Source organism: Impatiens glandulifera, chromosome 1 (genome assembly GCF_907164915.1).
Source record: "Impatiens glandulifera chromosome 1, dImpGla2.1, whole genome shotgun sequence".
Lineage (NCBI taxonomy): Eukaryota > Viridiplantae > Streptophyta > Magnoliopsida > Ericales > Balsaminaceae > Impatiens > Impatiens glandulifera.
The window spans coordinates 133,874,548-133,883,996 of NC_061862.1; the positions used below are offsets into that span (position 1 = coordinate 133,874,548).

General features: G+C 32.9%; 1 pseudogene; it reads left to right on the forward strand.

Moving 5' to 3' along the window:
• The first annotated feature begins 1,174 nt into the window (after nucleotides 1-1,174).
• Nucleotides 1,175-4,449, forward strand: LOC124943919 (annotated as a pseudogene).
• The last annotated feature ends 5,000 nt before the right edge of the window (nucleotides 4,450-9,449 follow it).

Sequence of the window (9,449 nt, forward strand, 5' to 3'; positions counted from 1 at the left end):
TCGTTAGCTAGGACACTAACGGACGCCAATGACTGATGAACTGCCAACAGAACACAACGATGCGTTTCATATTAAATGAAACGACGTCATTTTGATAGTCTTTTCCATTGAGATAAGCGAACGCCGGCGATTCTTCCAGAAATTCTATTTCCTTCGTTTCTCATCCTTATCTCTCCAAAATTCACCCATGTGCACATCTCTCCCTCGTCATCATTTCCTGTAAGGTTTGAATTCAAAACCTACCCTAGAACTAGGCCTGCAAAGACAAATAAGAAACGAAGAAGATGAACTTCAGAAGCAAAATCAAATATGAATTTGACTTCGAAACTGACCTAGATTGGGTCTAAATACTCCCTAGGTCTTCTTCTTTCAATTCATCGAAAAAAATCCGACAATCATGGCCTGCTTTAATATTTTCATTGGAGCTCCGACGACTATTTTTTGAAGAAATCATTATTGTGTTCTAAGCTTCGATCAAGAGCTTTGGAAAGATTCTCTAGGATCATAAGAGTGTTCTCTAATCACAAGTAAGCTTCCAGACAATCTGTAATTCAAGTTGTGATTCAAACTTGAATATTTTTTTTCAATTTCGATCGGGTTCATCTTATTTATGGTTAAATTTTGTCAAAAGAAATTTCATTAATTCAAACTCAATAAAAAACCCAAATTTGATTTGAAAATCTTGAAATTTTGAATTTTGTGTTTATGAGCTTTTGAGCTATTGTTTTGATTCAGATAGTTGCCTAACATGTTTGTAAAGATGTTAGGATGAGTATCCAATCATAAAACATACATCACAATCATGTTTGATCAAACTGAAATTTTTCAAAATAAAAGTTTAAATTTCAATTTTAAAATTTGTTACAAAGCTTGATTCATGTTCTTGTTTTGATCATTTTGATTATAAACATCATTTAGAAGTTGTTGGAACAAGAATTAGGCCATGAGATGGTCTAATTCGAATGTTCCCAAATTTTTCCCTAAAACTTGATTTGAAAAATCAATCGTCTTAGGGTTCGAATGAACAATTTTAGGATTAGGAATTATGATCCCTACATCCAGCTGAGTTAGCAACAACTTACCGGTCACGTATTCGTGACCTTTATCAAATGTTGCAAACCTATAATTTTTTAATCAAATGAAGAAAACATGGTGTTCTTGGACCGAGTCCTATATGACCAAGGACCGAGAGGTAAGACCGAGAATCTTAGGTCCTAACCGAGACCAAGAATCGATAAGTCCATCCATGGGATCGAGCCTCTGAAACCCGGGACCAAGGATCTACACCTCGACTGAGAAACCTAGCTCAAGAGGTTTCTACACCTCGATTGAGAAACCTAGCCCAGCTAGTTAAGACCAATATGCTTTTATACCTAGACCGGTAATTTCAGCCAAGGATCGAGAGTCCTTGGCACCCTAACATAAGGACTTCGGTCCTCCAACTGAGTATCCCGAACCTTGATCGAGATCTTCCTCGGTCTAGCCTAAGTCTCTCTTGTCCACGACGGACTAAAACGGACCCGACCCTTAGGACTCTAGTCCTAAGGCGTATTTGGTTCCACTTTTCAAAACCCAAAATTATTTTTATAATTTTGAATCTCAATCCATTTTCAAATAATCCCGAGAGGTTGGAAAATGATTTCAAAATATTTTTGGGATATTTTCCAAACTAATATTTCGACTAAGCCTCCGTTTGGAGTTTATTGTTAAATTCTAATACCTTTTCTAATATTATTTAGGTCTTGTACTCAATCTTTTATAACCGCAATCGCATTTACGCACTTCTAAATAATTTTGTACAATTTTTTACGTAATCTAAACTTATCATTTTTTTAGGACCCCTAGATTAATAATTAAAGGAAATAAATCTTATAAATAAATCTTTTTATAGCTAGACTTTGAAAAAATAAAACCATTTTCAACGGGCGTAGATGACATAACGCGCAAGCCCTTTTCTGAGCATAACTAAACAACGAAACCCTTATGAAAACTCTGGTATAAATTACGTTTACACACGTACATTTTACTGATTTTTTCTAAAATTAATTGGCGACTCTATTTTCAAATAAATAATATTTTCTTATATTAATTTTGTTTAATTAATTTAAACCGGATTTTAAGTCAAATCATTATTTGATTATAACAAATCCCGAAATTATTAAAATATGAATAAAATTAATTATTTTTACATAGTTAATTTTGAAAGTTTTCAGGTATTGTCAAAATTCTTTAAAAATAATATTTATTTTAAAGAGATGTCTGGCACGCAAAACAATGTTAAAACTATCGAACCTCAAGACACCCTAGATCCCCCTGTATTCCCACGTGTCTTCCAACATGTGCTAAGCTACGGACTAGGGATTTCTCAATGGTTACACATAAAAACTCGACATAAAAGAATATCTTCATCGTGGTTATATGAAGCTGATCGGATCGACATTCTTACAACAAGTTATATATGATAGAGATTTATTGTAGAGAACAAAGGATGTTGTAAATCTTATTACAACATCATATCTTTCTTTATAGTGAAAAATATTCCACTTACACATCTCAATTTTCTGAATTTAAATCACCATTCACTACAAAGATTCTCACACCTCTCAATTTTCTGAATTGAAATGACCATTCACTGCAAAGATTCTCACACCTCTCAATTTTCTAAATTTAAATTACAATTCACTACATAGATTCTCACGTCTCTCAATTTTCTGAATTGAAATGACCATTCACTGCAAAGATTGTCACACCTCTTAATTTTCTGAATTGAAATAATCATTCACTACAAAGATTCTCACACTTCTCAATTTTCTGAATTGAAATGACCATTCACTACAAAGATTCTCACATCTCTCAATTTGCTGAATTGAAATAAACATTAAATACAAAGATTCTCACACCTCTCAATTTTCTAAATTTAAATTACAATTCACTACATAGATTCTCACGTCTCTCAATTTTCTGAATTTAAATGACCATTCACTACAAAGATTCTCACACCTCACAATTTTCTGAATTGAAATGACCGTGCACTACAAAGATTCTCACTTCTCTCAATTTTATGAAATGACCATTCATTACAAAGATTCCCACACCCTTTAAATACACTACTATAATACATATTATATGCTCATGGTATCACACTCAAACTATTTATACATCTTAATCTCTCTAAAATGTATTTCGAATTTGACCATTCATCTTCCTTTTCTGATGATGATGATAATATGTTAATTATAAATACTCCTAAAAAAACCAAAAGTGATATGTCATGTTATTTCCAATAACAACATTATCATTCACAACTTCGCCAATAACAAAACCATCAAGCCTCGCATCAGGGTTCTGTTCCTAGTCATATATTTATCAACTGTGATCGAGAGACTACTAAAATTAGATTGTACAATGATTATTTCTCAGATAATCCATTATACAATGAGGCCATGTTTCGTATAAGATATTGAATGTCTCGATCGTTGTTCCTTCGGAATTCTGATACAATTAAAGATCATGATCACTACTTCCAACAACGAGAAGATCGTAATGGAAGACTTGGATTATCTCCAATACAAAAATTGACTGATGTCTTTTTTATATTGGCATATGGTGTCTCATCAAATTATACTAACGAGTATATTAAAATTGGGGAGTCTATTGTTATTGAAAGCATGAAAATGTTTTGTTGAGCTATATTTGAGGTATTTAGTGAACGATATTTAAGAATACCCACCACTAATAATATTTCTAGACTTCTTTATATTGGTCAGAAACGTGATTTTCCTATAATGTTAAGGAGTTTAGATTGTATGCATTGGAGATGGAAAAATTGTCCTACAGCGTGGTCAGGGCAATATGCAAGACGTAGTGGAAAGCCTACCTTTATTCTTGATCCGTAATAGTTTATGATCTTTTGATATGGCATGCTTATTTCGGCTTGCTCAACTCCAACAATGATATCAACGTATTAGAGTCATCTCATATTTTCTCGGATCTAACTCAAGGTATCACTCCTCTAGCTCATTATGTAATTCAAGGAAAAGAATATAACATGGATTATTATTTAGCTGATAACATATATATAAAAAGGTTTACCATTGTGCAAACAATTCATGAACCACGTGGTCATAAAAAAAATTATTTCGCAATGAAACAATAAGCTTGTAGAAAAGAAGTTGAACGTGCATTCGGAGTTCTTCAAGCACATTTTAGTATTATGGAAGGACCAGTGTGTTATTAGAAAAAAAGGTACTTCATGATATAATATTTATGTGCATAATTTTGAATAACATGATTGTGGAAGATGAACATCATCTAAGTGTACCAATTGAGATTGAGTTGGAAACACTATAACCGGAGGTTGAAATGGTAGTAGATGAAAATACTTGATTTGAAGAATTCATATCTCAATATAAAAAAATTAGAAATAAATATGATCACATTGCACTTTGAAACGCATTGACTGATTATTTGTGGAATGAATACACCAATTCCAAAAAACATTATCTCCTTTTTATTTGTACGAATAATTTTTATTTCAATCTCATATGTATATTTTTTAGTTTGTGTATTGTCATTTTTGAATTTTATAGTTAATTTTCACTCAAATTTAAAATTATGGGTGATATTAAAATATTGTGGTGTAATTTATAACATTGTAAAATATATAGGGTGATATTAAAGAGTTATAAAAGTTGATGTAAGGAATAATATTAAAAGAATATTCATTTGGATTTGAGAATGAGTTTTTTGGTTGAAGAAGAATTACTGTTTGATGTGATCTTTATACCAAAATTAGTTTGAAATTGAGTTTTTCGGTTGGAGATGTTCTTAACTCACATAATTTTACGATTACAAAGTTTTTTACAACTGAACAACTAGAAAATGTGATGTCTCATGTTATAGTCAAATTTTATTATAGTTATAATTTCAATGATATAGTATAATTGTGAATCTCTTAATTCATAAGCTCGCCTCTTTCCTTGTACTTTTGTACAGCCGAAAATTAGTTTATGTGTACCTCGACTCTATTTTTAGATTCGGGTCACTACCTAATTTATACCTTGAGAAATTAGGAAAGAAAAATTTTTTGTTTTTTTCTTTTTCAAATATTCTTTCTGATTCGTTGCTTATTTATGCATGGGAAAGGGCATCGGCATTGTGACTCGCATGCCCGTCTAGTTGGACGGTCTCTATTACGAAATTGTTGGTATTTTACAATCATAGCAAGTTTACACATTATTTAGAAACATTTTTCCTAATCATAATTCTAAAGGAAAACTTATTTCTAACATATTTCTAAGGGTCATCCTATTTTATTCTTAATGAGGCTACTAAGTTATGTGTGGTACATGACTAGAAAGGCTAGAAAATTACATTGAAGTCATGCATATTTACAAGAGGACAAAAAATGATCAAACTTGAAATAATTCAAAAAATTATTTTTAATACAAAAAATATATTTAAATCATTTAGGAATTCTATTCATATTTTGTATGTTTGGTAAAAATAGATGAATTGTCTCAAACGAGTCCTAAAATTGAAATCATTTCCAGAATTGATTAGAAAAATATTTTAAACAACATTTTTTGATTTTAGAAAATTATTCAAAGCATTTAAAATAGTAAATACAAAAATAGCTTAAAGAATTAAAGTTGTGAAACAAACCAGACCAGTAATCTGGTATAGAACTGGAGATTGGGTGAGATTGGAGGTCCGAAAGGTTCAGACTTGGTTTGGGAAGGATTAAAGGTTCAAACAGGTTCGGAAGAAAGTTTGGGCTTGGAGACCGAGCCGAAGTTGGATAAGACAAAGAGGAAGAGGAGGTCTCGGCTTCGAATCCCCTACACACCCATTTGTTCCTTTTTTCTCTTGATTTTCTTATGCCCGCCGTTACCCATTCCGTCAGTCGGACGCTCTCATTTTCATGGTCGTCCACTTCCTTTTCTCGGTTGAGCTTCTAAAATTTAGTCGTTATACCAAAAACAATCTAAATCTGATTACAGTTTACTAAAACTAGTTTTAATCTATTATATAACATGTTTAGAATATTTATGGATCATAACCCTTGGGTAGTAGCTGAAATCTGATCAATTGAAACTGTTAGGTTTTCTGAGAATAGTAGATGAATTGAGAAATCAGATTGTATTCACGATAATGAAAAATTAGAATAGTGTTCCCGATTTACATAACCCTAATTTATACAATGATCCTTCAATTGTATAAGAATATATAAAATTATACTAAACTTCTACTTTGACCTATTACAATTCAATAACTAGGCATTCCTAGAAATACATAAATTATATATAATTCTTACATTCCCCCCTCAAGATTAATATCCTTAAGATTCATCTTGCTTCTAAGATTGCAAAAAGCTTTAAACTCCAATGGTTTAGTGAAAATATCAGCCTCTTGTAGTTTTGAATAAACGTATTCTGGACGGATGAATCCTTGTTTGAAATTATCCCGAAAAAGATGACAATCAATATCAATATGTTTTGTTCTTTCATGGATGACTAGATTCTCCATAATGTGAATAACAGCCTTATTATCACATCTTAGGGGTATAGATAGTTTAATGTGTGTGTGGAAGTATTTGAGCAGAAATAATATTGTTGTCGTCATACTACAGTACTCAACTTCTACAGATGATCTATAAACTGTCACTTGTTTTTTGTTTTCCAGGATATCAAGGCTTCACCGAGTTTGATACAGTATCCTGTAACAAACCTGCGTGTATCACTACATGTAGCCCAGTCCGCATCTGAAAAACTCTCAAGTAAAAAAATAGAATTACTAGGATAAAATAACCCCCAATGATTGTGAACCTTTAAGATATCGAACAAACTACAAAGTTGTCTCCCAATGTACATTTAACAGGTTATGCATAAATTGACTCAATTGTTGAACGCTAAAACTAATATCAGGAGGAGAAAAGTTCAAATATATTAATCATCCGATTAATCTTCTTAATTTTTCTGATTCGGTGAATATTGAACTATCAGAGTTACTCAATTTTGTCCATATAATCATAGGAACATCAACTTGTTTACAGTCAGTCTGTGTCGTTTAAAATATCCAGTACATATTTGCGTTGGTTAACAAATAAACCCGCTCTAGTTTTGTAAATTTATAGTCCCAAAAAATAATTTACTTTGCCTAAATCTTTAATTGAAAAACTGATATTGAGATGTCTTTTAACTTATTCAATTATTTCCATGATGTTTCTAGCTAATAACACATCATCAACATAAACAATTAAAACTGTAAAAGTGGAATTTTGTATACAAAGAGACAATTATCATGCATAGAATGTACAAAACTAAATTGAACAAGTTTTTTTGTAAATTCAAGATTCCACTATCGGGATGATTGTTTTAAACCATATAAAGTTTTATTTAAACGACAAAACTTAGTAGCAATTTTTGTTCTTTTAGAATATCTTTCAAGTATGATCATATAAACGTCTTCCTCCAGTTTTCCATGAAGAAATGTGATAGGATCGGCTTAATCAATAGAGACGGGGGTCTGGCGATTGATGAAGGCTTATGAAAAACGGTTTGAAAGAAATCTTGTTAGAGATTTGATTCACTTTCTATTCTACGCAAACTCTTGTAAACACTTGAAATAGAATCAAGTGCGGAAATGTTTACTTAGGTTTGAAGCTTGAGATGAAAAATGAGAAGATGACTGAAATGAACAACACATCAGTTTGTTTATGGATGTTCGGAGAAAACTCTCCTATGTCACCCCTTCTTCCAACCACATGAAGGATTCACTATAATATGATTTGAATCAAATACAGTTTGCACACACTTAGCTCACTATTGAACAGAACACACTCTGTTCAACTTACAAGATGAATAATATCACTCAGCCAAAGGATGCTTTGATTCTAACTTTCTCTTGATTAACACATAGTAAAGAAAGAAATCAGCTAACGGTTTGAGATTTCAGGGATTCTAGATTGAATGCTCTCTCTGTAATTCTAGTAAGCAAGACAGATTCAGAGCGAGAGTGATCGATCGTTTGCTAGCTGATTGTCCGTTGTCCTTTAGAATCTTTAAATATGCACAGGTACCAACGGTCGAATCTTCAGAATGATACGTGGCACTTTTCCATTGGAACGCCTCCATAGTACACAACAGACTCTGAATACAAGGATCGTGGCCGTACACAACAGGTAGTGCGCCGAATATTTTTCAGAGATTTACCTGCAAAACAAGTAGTGGGAAGGATATTCGCTTACGTGTAAGTGGTTGATTGGTTGCGTCTAGTTGTCGTACTGATCTTCACTAGAAAGTGGAGCAGGAGTAGTGTACAGCTATAGCACGTGGGTAGGCGGGTGCTAGCTTCAAGCAACTGCTTAAGCAAGGCATTTAGATGTATTTCAATTAGACGACTTCGTCTAATGAAATCAATAGTCCCCGTCTAATAACAGAATCCATTAGACCACTTGGTCTAATGGGATTAGACTTACGTCTAATTGCAATCACTTCAGACTAATCTGAAGGAGTTGACTGCATGTCTAACTTTCACAAGTTAGACTGTACGTCTAACTTTCTCTTTCTATTAGACTGCACGTCTAACTCCACGAGTTAGACTACACGTCTAATTACGATTCTACTTCAGACTAGTCTGAAGGAGTTAGACTCCACGTCTAACTTTCACAATCCATTAGACTGCACGTCTAACTCCATGAGTTAGACTGCACGTCTAATTACGAATCCATTAGACTATACGTCTAACTCCACGAGTTAGACTGCACGTCTAATTACTGATTCATTAGACTGCACGTCTAACTCCACGAGTTAGACTACACGTCTAATTCCGAATCTATTAGACGGCACGTTTAACTCCACGAGTTACACTGCTCGTCTAATTACTGATTCATTATACTGCACGTCTAACTCCACGAGTTAGACTACACGTCTAATTCCTCCAGTCAGACTGCATGTCTAACACCGCTTAGTTAGACTACACGTCTAACTTCGCTAGTTAGACTGCACGTCTAACACCATGCATCTAATACCAAATTGATTTAATGAACCTCATTAGAACCAAGTCTTATAAAATTTGACTTCGATACACCTGCATCAAAGACAATTAGACGTATATATAATCCATTCATCATTTCATCATCAAAATTCCAATAGTTAAACTATTTCAACCCTTGGTCAAAATAATTTGACCCAACAAAATGCATTATTTACGTCCACCTGTTCTAGAAACCAGTTATTAGCATCAGTTAATGCAAGAAAAAGTATTACCGTTACAGGTTTTGCAACCGGTGAGAAGTTATCATTAAAATCTATTATGTCCCTTTGATTGTAGCATTTAGCAACTAATCTCGCCTTGTACTTAGCCACTATACCATTCGGATTGAGTTTTGTTTTAAATATCCATCTACAAACAATTGATTTCTTTCCTTTCGGAAGTGCAACTAAATC